General features: G+C 42.6%; 1 pseudogene; it reads left to right on the top strand.

Moving 5' to 3' along the window:
* Positions 1–3,587: 3,587 nt before the first annotated feature.
* Positions 3,588–4,618, top strand: LOC147959649 (uncharacterized; annotated as a pseudogene).
* Positions 4,619–12,436: the final 7,818 nt, after the last annotated feature.

The raw sequence follows: 12,436 nt of genomic DNA, 5'->3' as shown, positions 1-12,436 counted from the left end.
TTGGGGCGGCGGCGACGTCCGGCGCGGGGCGGACAATGTCCGGCCGCGCGAGGTGGAAATTTAGGGTTTCGGAGAGGGAGATCCGGATTTCGGGGAAGGGGGTCTATTTATAGCCATAGAGGGAGCTAGGAGAGTCCAAATGAGGTGCGGTTTTTGGCCACATGATCATTATCGAACGCTCTAGATGATGGAGCAGAGTTAGGTGGGTTTTGGGCCAAATTGGAGGGGTGTTGGACTGCAACACACACGAGGCCTTTTCGGTCCCTTGGTTAACCGTTGGAGTATCAAACGAAGTCCAAATGATACGAAACTTGACAGGCGGTCTACCGGTAGTAAACCAAGGCCGCTTGGCAAGTCTTGGTCCAATCCGGAAATGTTTAATACCCACACACGAAAGAAAGCTAGAAATGACCACCGGAGGAGAACGAAGCGCCGGAATGCAAAACGGACAACGGGGAAAATGCTCTAATGCATGAGACGAACACGTATGCAGATGCAATGCACATGATGACATGATAAGAGATGCATGGCAACGACAACAACACACGGAGACAAAACCCGAACCTGAGGAAATAAATATAGCTTAACGCCGGAAACGGCAAGAGTTGGAGTACAAGTAGGGAAAGTTACATCCGGGGTGTTACAGCAGGAGTAGGGTTTTACACCGCAAGGTGGCCCAAACCTGGGTAAACTGTTGTGTCCCCATCCTTCCCGTTCATCGATCTAGGCTGTGAGATTGACGATTTGGCAGACTGGGGAGATTGAGTTCTTCGCACACACTCCAAAGTTCGAATCTTTCTTGGGTCTGTGGAGCCCCGAATGCAACAGGATGGATAGGTGTTGTTTCAGAGTATTATGTTCTTTAGTAAGAGAAATAGGTGGGTTAAAGGATACTAGGCACATGAGCGTGGAAAGAAGGGTTGCCATGTTCCTTCACATACCTGCACATGATGAGAAAAATCGAGCAATCCATCATGATTTCCAGCATTCGCCTGAATCAGTAAGTAGGAAATTCCATAAAGTTCTAGGCACTGTTTTAATACTCTGGAAAGTGTTACTTAAGAAGCCTCGGTCAATTCCATCCATCTGCATGGATCGAAGGTGGAAGTGGTTTAAGGTATCAAAATAATATTTCAACATAGAAAAGAGTTGTAGGTCCAGTTTTGTTCATGGTCTAACACATTTTGTTGTTACTATAGAATTTTTTAGGCGCCTTAGATGGGACATATGTAGAAGTTCATGTGCCCAAAACTAACAAACCAAGATTCTGTTCACGAAAGAACGAAGTTGCAACAAATGTTCTTGGTGTATGTGCGTCTAAAATGCAATTCATTTATGTATTACCGGGGTGGGAAGGATCAGCGGCTAATGGGAGGGTGCTTCGAGATGCTTTATCAAGATCAAATGGCCTTACGATTCCTCGTGGTAAGAGACAATATTAAAATGGTCCATCTTAGTTAGATGTATATATTGTATACATAGTTAACAAACCCATACACATGTTCCTATTTCATAGGGTGCTATTATCTAGCCAATGCTGGATACAAGAACTGTGAAGGGTTTCTTGCTCCATACAGAGGACAGCGGTACAATCTCAATTATTGGAAAAAAGAAAAAAAAGAGGAATTGTTTAACATGTGGCATTCATCAGCAAGAAATGTGATTGAGAGGACTTTCGGATTGTTGAAGATGCGATGGGCTATCATTAGGAATCCCCTCATTATCCTTTTGATATACAAGTTGACATTATTTTAGCATGTTGCTATATTCATAATCTAATATGACAACAAATGTGTGTTGATCCCTGTGAAGAATATCTAGATGAGTACATGCTACGCCTTCAATAGAAGCAAGTAAATGAGGATGTCATTCAGTCCACCGAAACATCATCACAATGGACAAAGAAAAGAGATAAATTAGCTGATGAAATGTGGAAAGCTTGGACAGAGAAAAGACGAGATCGTTGATACACGCTAGTAGATGTTAGGTGTAGGATCTTAAATGTTTACTCAACACCCTATGAGTGTCGAAGCATTCTTCATTGATATTTGTTTTGTCCCATATGTCATAGTTGCGTAGGTTTCTTTTCATTCACTTTTTTGTAATGATAGGAGAGATTGAGTAATGTATGAACATCATATTTTAGTTATGACCATTGATACGTCTCCATCGTATCTACTTTTCCAAACTCTTTTGCCCTTGTTTTGAACTCTAATTTGCATGATTTGAATGGAACTAACCCGGACTGGCATTGTTTTCAGCAGAATTGCCATGGTGTTATTATTGTGCAAAAATAAAACTTCTTGGATTGACCTGAAAATTTACGGAGAATATTTGTTGAATACATAAAAAATACTGGCGCAAGAAGTTACCAGAGGGGGTCCACACAGAGGCCACAAGCCTGGGGGCTGCCCCCTTGGGGCGCGCCTAGTGGGCTTGTGGGCCCCTGGACCTCCTCCGACCTCAACTCCAACTCTGTATAACCCTATTCGGGGAGAAAAAACCCAGAAACAAGGATTCATCATGTTTTATGATACGGAGCCGCCGTCGCCTCCTGTTCTTCATTGGGAGGGCAGATCTGGAGTCCGTTCGGGCTCCGAAGAGGGGGATTCATCGCCATCATCATCACCAACCTTCCTCCATCACCAATTTCATGATTCTCACCGCCGTGCGTGAGTAATTCCATTGTAGGCTTGCTGGACGGTGATGGGTTGGATGAGATTTATCATGTAATCGAGTTAGTTTTGTTAGGGTTTGATCCCTAGTATCCACTATGTTCTGAGATTGATGTTGCTATGACTTTGCTGTGCTTAATGCTTGTCACTAGGGCCCGAGTGCCATGATTTCAGATCTGAAGCTATTATGTTTTAATGAATATATTTGTGTTCTTGATCCTATATTGCAAGTTGTAGACACCTATTATGAGTTATGATTCGCATACCCCAAGGTGACAATAATTGGGATTCTTTTTGGTGATTACCGTAGTTTTAGGAGTTCATGTATTCACTAAGTGCTAATGCTTTGGTCCGGTTCTCTATTAAAAGGAGCCCTTAATATCCCTTAGTTTCCATCAGAACCCCACTGCCACAGGAGGGTAGGAAAAAAGATGTCATGCAAGTTCTTTTCCATAAACATGTATGACTATATATGGATTACATGCCTACATTACATTGATGAATTGGAGCTAGTTCTGTGTCACCCTAGGTTATGACTACTACATGATGAATAACATCCAACACAATTATCATTGCCGATCCATTGCCTACGAGCTTTTCACATATTGATCTTTGCCAAGTTACTTTCGTTGCTGCTATTGTTACAATCACTGCAAACTGCTACTGTTACTTTTGCCACCATTACGGTTACTTCCATATTACTTTGCTGCAGATATTATGTCTTTCAAGTGTGGTTGAATTGACAACTCGGCTGCTAATACTCATGAATATTCTTTGGCTCCCCTTGTGTTGAATCAATAAATTTGGGTTGAATACTACTCTACCCTCAAAAACTATTGTGATCCCCTATACTTGTGGGTTATCAACCATCTATATTCTTTATCATTTATATATATTCATTTTTATTGTTATATGAAAATCTACCAGAATACCAAGCCAAATGAGAGAAAATTGACATCCAAAAAGAGAGACAAGAGAACATGGACAACGGAGGTGCAAAAGTTACTTATTGACATTGTATATGACATGAATGATTCATCTTGGAAAGTAGACACCGGTCACAAGTTCGGTTATCTTACATATATTGAGAAGAAAATGGTTGAAGTACTGCCACATGCTGATCTCAAAGCTGATCCACATATTAGGTCAAAAGTTAAGTTTTTGAAGAAGCAAATTTCTTATGTTCTGGAAATTATGCAAAATGGTAGTGGGTTTGGATGGGACGATGACAAGAAGATGGTAATTGGAGATAGAGAGACCTATATGGGTTGGGAAAAGGTAAACTGTGTTAGTTAAATAGATGAAGTAATCTATTATTTTTCATTTTTGTGCATTAGAATTTTTTTCTAATGGAAATTCATGCTCACTTTGTAGTCCCGTGAAGGAGCAGGTCCTCTATACATGAAGCCTATGGTTAATTTTGACAAGCTATGTGAGGTTTATGCTAGCGATTTGGCTAAAGGAGGGAGCGCTAAAGGTCCCAGAGAAGAGAAAGTTATAGAAGTTGAACGAGCAACAGATGCAGAACCTACTAGCCAACCGGCCAAGGAGAATCTTCTCGAGCACATAAGAACACCAACCCATCTGGTGGTTCTAGGCCTGGTCGTAAGAGAACATACCCTAATGATGATGCACCGGAATCTGGCCTTATAAATGTGTCCAACACAATTGCAAAGTTCTTGGAAGCAGAACAGGAGAATGCAAAAACCATGAACGGTTTACAGAGGGCATTTATGCATGAAGCTCAAGTTAACGAGCACACATCAGCCAACAAAACCAAGTTACTTGACATTTTGCAGAATCTTAAAGATCTCAGTAAAGAAGTTGTTATGGATGTTCGTGCCATTGGTAGTGATGCTGGAAAGACTGAGCTTTTCATACAATTGCGTGATGATTTCAATGTAGTGTTTGTTCGCCAAGAGCTTGAGGTGGCCAAAAAATAAGTGAATATCCAGATTTGAACTTCCAAATTAGCAGTTTTTATATATATTTTGTTCGGCACTAGGTAGTTGGTTTCTTTAAACTCATCCCTTGCAACATACAGGGTGTCACCATTTATTTTTATATATTCTCTTATTGTATACTCTTGGAAAGGATACTTTCATGCCTGTTTCATTTCTTTGCTCTCATTTGCTAGGATTGAATGTTGATGATTTGTTTGATGGACTAAATACATCCAGCGAGCATGAAACTTGTGTATTATCTGGTATCTCCTTCCTGGCCTGATCTCTTCTGATATGTTGTATGTATGTAAGTATGTTGATTGAATGCAACACTGTTGCTTTCTGCATGTTCCCTCTTTCTTCGGTGTGGAACAAATAAATTCAAAATATGAGTATTTTCTTATTGCAGACCTATTTGACGGCAACACTCATGCCCATCTCATAAAACAATTCTCATTGCTATACACATAAACCAAACAAAGGAAAATAACTCCCTATTGAATTCCCACTGATAATTCCCATCACACACCAAACATGGGATTGGGACTAATATTCCACTTCCCCAGTGAAGGAAATATGCCCTAGAGGCAATAATAAAGTTATTATTTATTTCCTTATATCATGATAAATGTTTATTATTCATGCTAGAATTGTATTAACCGGAAACATAATACATGTGTGAATACATAGACAAACAGAGTGTCACTAGTATGCCTCTACTTGACTAGCTCGTTAATCAAAGATGGTTATGTTTCCTAACCATGAACAAAGAGTTGTTATTTGATTAACGGGATCACATCATTAGGTGAATGATCTGATTGACATGACCCATTCCATTAGCTTAGCACCCGATCGTTTAGTATGTTGCTATTGCTTTCTTCATGACTTATACATGTTCCTATGACTATGAGATTATGCAACTCCCGTTTGCCGGAGGAACACTTTCTGTGCTACCAAACGTCACAACGTAAATGGGTGATTATAAAGGTACTCTACAGGTGTCTCCAAAGGTACATGTTGGGCTGGTGTATTTTGAGATTAGGATTTGTCACTCCGATTGTCGGAGAGGTATCTCTGGGCCCTCTCGGTAATGCACATCACATAAGCCTTGCAAGCATTGCAACTAATGAGTTAGTTGCGAGATGATGTATTACGGAACGAGTAAAGAGACTTGCCGGTAACGAGATTGAACTAGGTATTGAGATACCGACGATCGAATCTCGGGCAAGTAACATACCGATGACAAAGGGAACAACGTATGTTGTTATGCGGTCTGACCGATAAAGATCTTCGTAGAATATGTAGGAGCCAATATGAGCATCCAGGTTCCGCTATTGGTTATTGACCGGAGACGTGTCTCGGTCATGTCTACATTGTTCTTGAACCCATAGGGTCCGCACGCTTAAGGTTTCGATGACAGTTATATTATGAGTTTATGAGTTTTGATGTACCGAAGTTAGTTCGGAGTCCCGGATGTGATCACGGACATGACAAGGAGTCTTGAAATGGTCGAGACATAAAGATTGATATATTGGACGGCTATATTCGGACACCGGAAGTGTTCCGGGTGATTTCGGAGAAAACCGGAGAGCCGGAGGGTTACCAGAACCCCCCCGGGAGAAGTAATGGGCCATATGGGCCTTAGTGGAGAGAGAGAGGGGCAGCCAAAGGTGGGCCGCGCGCCTCCTCCCCCTGGTCCGAATTGGACTAGGAGAGGGGGGGCAGCGCCCCCCTTTCCCTCTCCCTCCCCACTTCTTTCCCCCTCCTAGTAGGAGTCCTACTCCTACTAGGAGGAGGACTCCTCCTTGGCGCGCCATAGAGGGCCGGCCGGCCTCCTCCCCTTGATCCTTTATATACGGGGGCAGGGGGCACCCCTTGACACACAAGTTGATCCACGTGATCATATTCTTAGCCGTGTGCGGTGCCCCCTTCCACCATAGTCCTCGATAATATTGTGGCGGTGCTTAGGCGAAGCCCTGCGACGGTAGTGCCTCAAGATCATCACCACGCCGTCGTGCTGACGGAACTCTTCCCCGACACTTTGCTGGATCGGAGTCCGGGGATCGTCATCGAGCTGAACGTGTGCTAGAACTCGGAGGTGCCGTAGTTTCGGTGCTTGATCGGTCGGGCCGTGGAGACGTACGACTACATCAACCAAACGCTTCCATTGTCGATCTACAAGGGTACGTAGATCACACTCTCCCCTCTCGTTGCTATGCATCACCATGATCTTGCGTGTGCGTAGGAAATTTTTTGAAATTACTACGTTCCCCAACAGTGGCATCCGAGCCTAGGATTTATATGTTGATGTTATATGCACGAGTAGAACACAAGTGAGTTGTGGGCGATATAAGTCATACTGCTTACCAGCATGTCATACTTTGGTTCGGCGGTATTGTTGGACGAAGCGGCCCGGACCGACATTACGCGTACGCTTACGCGAGACCGGTTCTCCCGACGTGCTTTGCACATAGGTGGCTTGCGGGTGATAGTTTCTCCAACTTTAGTTGAACCGAGTGTGGCTACGCCCGGTCCTTGCGAAGGTTAAAACAGCACCAACTTGACAAACTATCGTTGTGGTTTTGATGCGTAGGTAAGATTGGTTCTTGCTTAAGCCCGTAGCAGCCACGTAAAACTTGCAACAACAAAGTAGAGGACGTCTAACTTGTTTTTGCAGGGCATGTTGTGATGTGATATTGATAGAGGCAAAGGTGTCCCGATGTTTCGATGAGATGGTGGCTATCGTTTTCTGTGGGAGTCGACCTTGACGATCCGACTACGAACGTGCGAGACGTCGCGCCTTAGCAATCGCTAAACCAACTTCCGAGGGGTTATTGACCACGCCGGAGCACGATCAACCTGACCACGAGGGCCTGTTTCCTGCGAGCAAACGAAGAACAAGCAAGAAACTGAGATTGCAATCTGGATATTGCGAATATAAGATGAAAGCTTTATTGATCAAGGTGGGGTTCTGTGACGTCTTGGTCTGGTCGTTGGACACAAACGAAGTACGCGAAGTTGCAGCTATGGCGAACTTTTAATCTAAACAAAACCCAAAGTCTAAACGACGCCCTAAGGGCTGTATATATGGAGGAAGAGAGGGGAATTTCGTGGCCCTTGAGGGTGGGGTCCGAAACCAACCCTAACTCTTGTTTCCCCACACATACGGACTCTAAAAATAGCCTATACTTAAGTATTTCGAAATTACATGGGCCTGGCCCATTAATATGGTGACGCAGCACCTAGAATAGCCTATGGACGAATATTATGAAGTGGCATCTTGTATATTTCGTCCATGGCTTCATGCACTCCTTATGGCGGCTTCAAAGTCCTGAAATCATCACTTGTAACTCCGTTCTTGATCCCCTTGCGCATGCCATCAACTCCATGCGTGTTCTTGCTCCAATGTTCATCCTTCTCCAAGCTAGGCCCTTCATTTGAAAGCAAAACAAATGTATCCAATTTAGGCAGCATCATAATCTCATGAACATTAGAATCATGACCAAGAAACGAAAGTACCTGGTAATTTAATTGGCGTGCGCGAGCTCTAGTAATTGGTCCAGTATATGTAACAGCAGGGGTTGTGGGTGTAACAATGGTATTGATGTCCTCATCAGATATGGTCAAGACATGATGCTAAAATTTTATTGTATGAGATGATCATGTTTTGTAACCGAGTTATCGGCAACTGGCAGGAGCCATATGGTTGTCGCTTTATTGTATGCAATGCAATCGCGCTGTAATGCTTTACTTTATCACTAAGCGGTAGCGATAGTCGTGGAAGCATAAGATTGGCGAGACGACAACGATGCTACGATGGAGATCAAGGTGTCGCGCCGGTGACGATGGTAATCACGATGGTGCTTCGAAGATGGAGATCACAAGCACAAGATGATGATGGCCATATCATATCACTTATATTGATTGCATGTGATGTTTATCTTTTATGCATCTTATCTTGCTTCGATTGACGGTAGCATTATAAGATGATCTCTCACTAATTATCAAGAAGTGTTCTCCCTGAGTATGCACCATTGCGGAAGTTCTTCGTGTTGAGACACCACGTGATGATCGGGTGTGATAGGCTCTACGTTCAAATACAACGGGTGCAAAACAGTTGCACACGCGGAATACTCAGGTTATACTTGACGAGCCAAGCATATACAGATATGGCCTCGGAACACGGAGACCGAAAGGTCGAGCGTGAATCATATAGTAGATATGATCAACATAGTGATGTTCACCAATGAAACTACTCCATCTCACGTGACGATCGGACATGGTTTAGTTGATTTGGATCACGTAATCACTTAGAGGATTAGAGGGATGTCTATCTAAGTGGGAGTTCTTTAAGTAAATTAATTGAACCTAAATTTATCATGAAACTTAGTACCTGATAGTATCTTGCTTGTTTATGCTTGATTGTAGATAGATGGCTCGTGCTGTTGTTCCGTTGAATTTTAATGCGTTCCTTGAGAAAGCAAAGTTGAAAGATGATGGTAGCAATTACACGGACTGGGTCGTAACTTGAGGATTATCCTCATTGCTGCACAGAAGAATTACGTCCTGGAAGCACCGCTGGGTGCCAGGCCTGCTGCTGGAGCAACACCAGATGTTATGAACGTCTGGCAGAGCAAAGCTGATGACTACTCGATAGTTCAGTGTGCCATGCTTTACGGCTTAGAATCGGGACTTCAACGACGTTTTGAACGTCATGGAGCATATGAGATGTTCCAGGAGTTGAAGTTAATATTTCAAGCAAATGCCCGGATTGAGAGATATGAAGTCTCCAATAAGTTCTATAGCTGCAAGATGGAGGAGAACAGTTCTGTCAGTGAGCATATACTCAAAATGTCTGGGTATAATAATCACTTGATTCAATTGGGAGTTAATCTCCCAGATGATTGCGTCATTGACAGAATTCTCTAATCACTGCCACCAAGCTACAAGAGCTTCGTGATGAACTATAATATGCAAGGGATGAATAAGACTATTCCCGAGCTCTTCGCAATGCTGAAAGCTGCGGAGGTAGAAATCAAAAAGGAGCATCAAGTGTTGATGGTCAACAAGACCACTAGTTTCAAGAAAAAGGGCAAAGGGAAGAAGAAGGGGAACTTCAAAAAGAACGGCAAGCAAGTTGCTACTCAAGAGAAGAAACCCAAACCTGGACCTAAGCCTGAAACTGAGTGCTTCTACTACAAGCAGACTGGTCACTGGAAGCGGAACTGCCCCAAGTATTTGGCGGATAAGAAGGATGGCAAGGTGAACAAAGGTATATGTGATATACATGTTATTGATGTGTACCTTACTAATGCTCGTAGTAGCACCTGGGTATTTGATACTGGTTCTGTTGCTAATATTTGCAACTCGAAACAGGGACTACGGATTAAGCGAAGATTGGCTAAGGACGAGGTGACAATGCGCGTGGGAAACGGTTCCAAAGTCGATGTGATCGCAGTCGGCACGCTACCTCTACATCTACCTTCGGGATTAATATTAGACCTAAATAATTGTTATTTGGTGCCAGCGTTAAGCATGAACATTATATTTGGATCTTGTTTGATGCGAGACGGTTATTCATTTCAATCAGAGAATAATGGTTGTTCTATTTATATGAGTAATATCTTTTATGGTCATGCACCCTTAAAGAGTGGTCTATTTTTGTTGAATCTCGATAGTAGTGACACACATATTCATAATGTTGAAGCCAAAAGATGTGGAGTTGATAATGATAGTGCAACTTATTTGTGGCACTGCCGTTTAGGTCATATCGGTGTAAAGCGCATGAAGAAACTCCATACTGATGGACTTTTGGAACCACTTGATTATGAATCACTTGGTACTTGCGAACCGTGCCTCATGGGCAAGATGACTAAAACACCGTTCTCCGGTACTATGGAGAGAGCAACAGATTTGTTGGAAATCATACATACAGATGTATGTGGTCCGATGAATATTGAGGCTCGTGGCGGATATCGTTATTTTCTCACCTTCACAGATGACTTAAGCAGATATGGGTATATCTACTTAATGAAACATAAGTCTGAAACGTTTGAAAAGTTCAAAGAATTTCAGAGTGAAGATGAAAATCATCGTAACAAGAAAATAAAGTTTCTACGATCTGATCGTGGAGGAGAATATTTGAGTTACGAGTTTGGTGTACATTTGAAACAATGCGGAATAGTTTCGCAACTCACGCCACCCGGAACACCACAGCGTAATGGTGTGTCCGAACGTCGTAATCGTACTTTACTAGATATGGTGCGATCTATGATATCTCTTACTAATTTACCGCTATCGTTTTGGGGATACGCTCTAGAGACGGCCACATTCACGTTAAATAGGGCACCATCAAAATCCGTTGAGACGACGCCTTATGAACTGTGGTTTGGCAAGAAACCAAAGTTGTCATTTCTGAAAGTTTGGGGCTGCGATGCTTATGTGAAAAAGCTTCAACCTGATAAGCTCGAACCCAAATTGGAGAAGTGTGTCTTCATAGGATATCCAAAGGAGACTATTGGATACACCTTCTATCACAGATCCGAAGGCAAGACTTTTGTTGCTAAGTTCGGAAACTTTCTGGAGAAGGAGTTTCTCTCGAAAGAAGTGAGTGGGAGGAAAGTAGAACTTGACGAGGTAACTGTACCTGCTCCCTTATTGGAAAGTAGTGCATCACAGAAAACTGTTTCAGTGACACCTACACCAGTCAGTCAGGAAGCTAATGATGATGATCATGAAACTTCAGAACAAGATACTACTGAACCTCATAGATCAACCAGAGTGAGATCCGCGCCAGAGTGGTATGGTAATCCTGTTCTGGAAGTCATGCTACTAGATCATGATGAACCTACGAACTATGAAGAAGCGATGGTGAGCCCAGATTCCGCAAAATGGCTTGAAGCCATGAAATCTAAGATGGGATCCATGTATGAGAACAAAGTATGGACTTTGGTTGACTTGCCCGATGATCGGCAAGCAATTGAGAATAAATGGATCTTCAAGAAGAAGACTGACGCTGACGGTAATATTACTGTCTACAAAGCTCGACTTGTCGCAAAAGGTTTTCGACAAGTTCAAGGGATTGACTACGATGAGACCTTCTCACCCGTAGCGATGCTTAAGTCTGTCCGAATCATGTTAGCAATTGCCGCATTTTATGATTATGAAATTTGGCAGATGGATGTCAAAACTGCATTCCTGAATGGATTTCTGGAAGAAGAGTTGTATATGATGCAACCAGAAGGTTTTGTCGATCCAAAGGGAGCTAACAAAGTGTGCAAGCTCCAGCGATCCATTTATGGACTGGTGCAAGCCTCTCGGAGTTGGAGTAAACGCTTTGATAGTGTGATCAAAGCATTTGGTTTTATACAGACTTTTGGAGAAGCCTGTATTTACAAGAAAGTGAGTGGGAGCTCTGTAGCATTTCTGATATTATATGTGGATGACATATTACTAATTGGAAATGATATAGAATTTCTGGATAGCATAAAGGGATACTTGAATAAGAGTTTTTCAATGAAAGACCTCGGTGAAGCTGCTTACATATTAGGCATTAAGATCTATAGAGATAGATCAAGACGCTTAATTGGACTTTCACAAAGCACATACCTTGACAAAGTTTTGAAGAAGTTCAAAATGGATCAAGCAAAGAAAGGGTTCTTGCCTGTGTTGCAAGGTGTGAAGTTGAGTAAGACTCAATGCCCGACCACTGCAGAAGATAGAGAGAAAATGAAAGATGTTCCCTATGCTTCAGCCATAGGCTCTATCATGTATGCAATGCTGTGTACCAGACCTGATGTGTGCCTTGCTATAAGTCTA

This window comes from Triticum urartu, chromosome 7A (assembly GCF_056163025.1).
Source record: "Triticum urartu cultivar PI428250 chromosome 7A, HENAU_Tu73, whole genome shotgun sequence".
NCBI lineage: Eukaryota > Viridiplantae > Streptophyta > Magnoliopsida > Poales > Poaceae > Triticum > Triticum urartu.
Note: the sequence above shows the minus strand (reverse complement) of the source record. Positions and strands in the feature narration are given on the sequence as shown.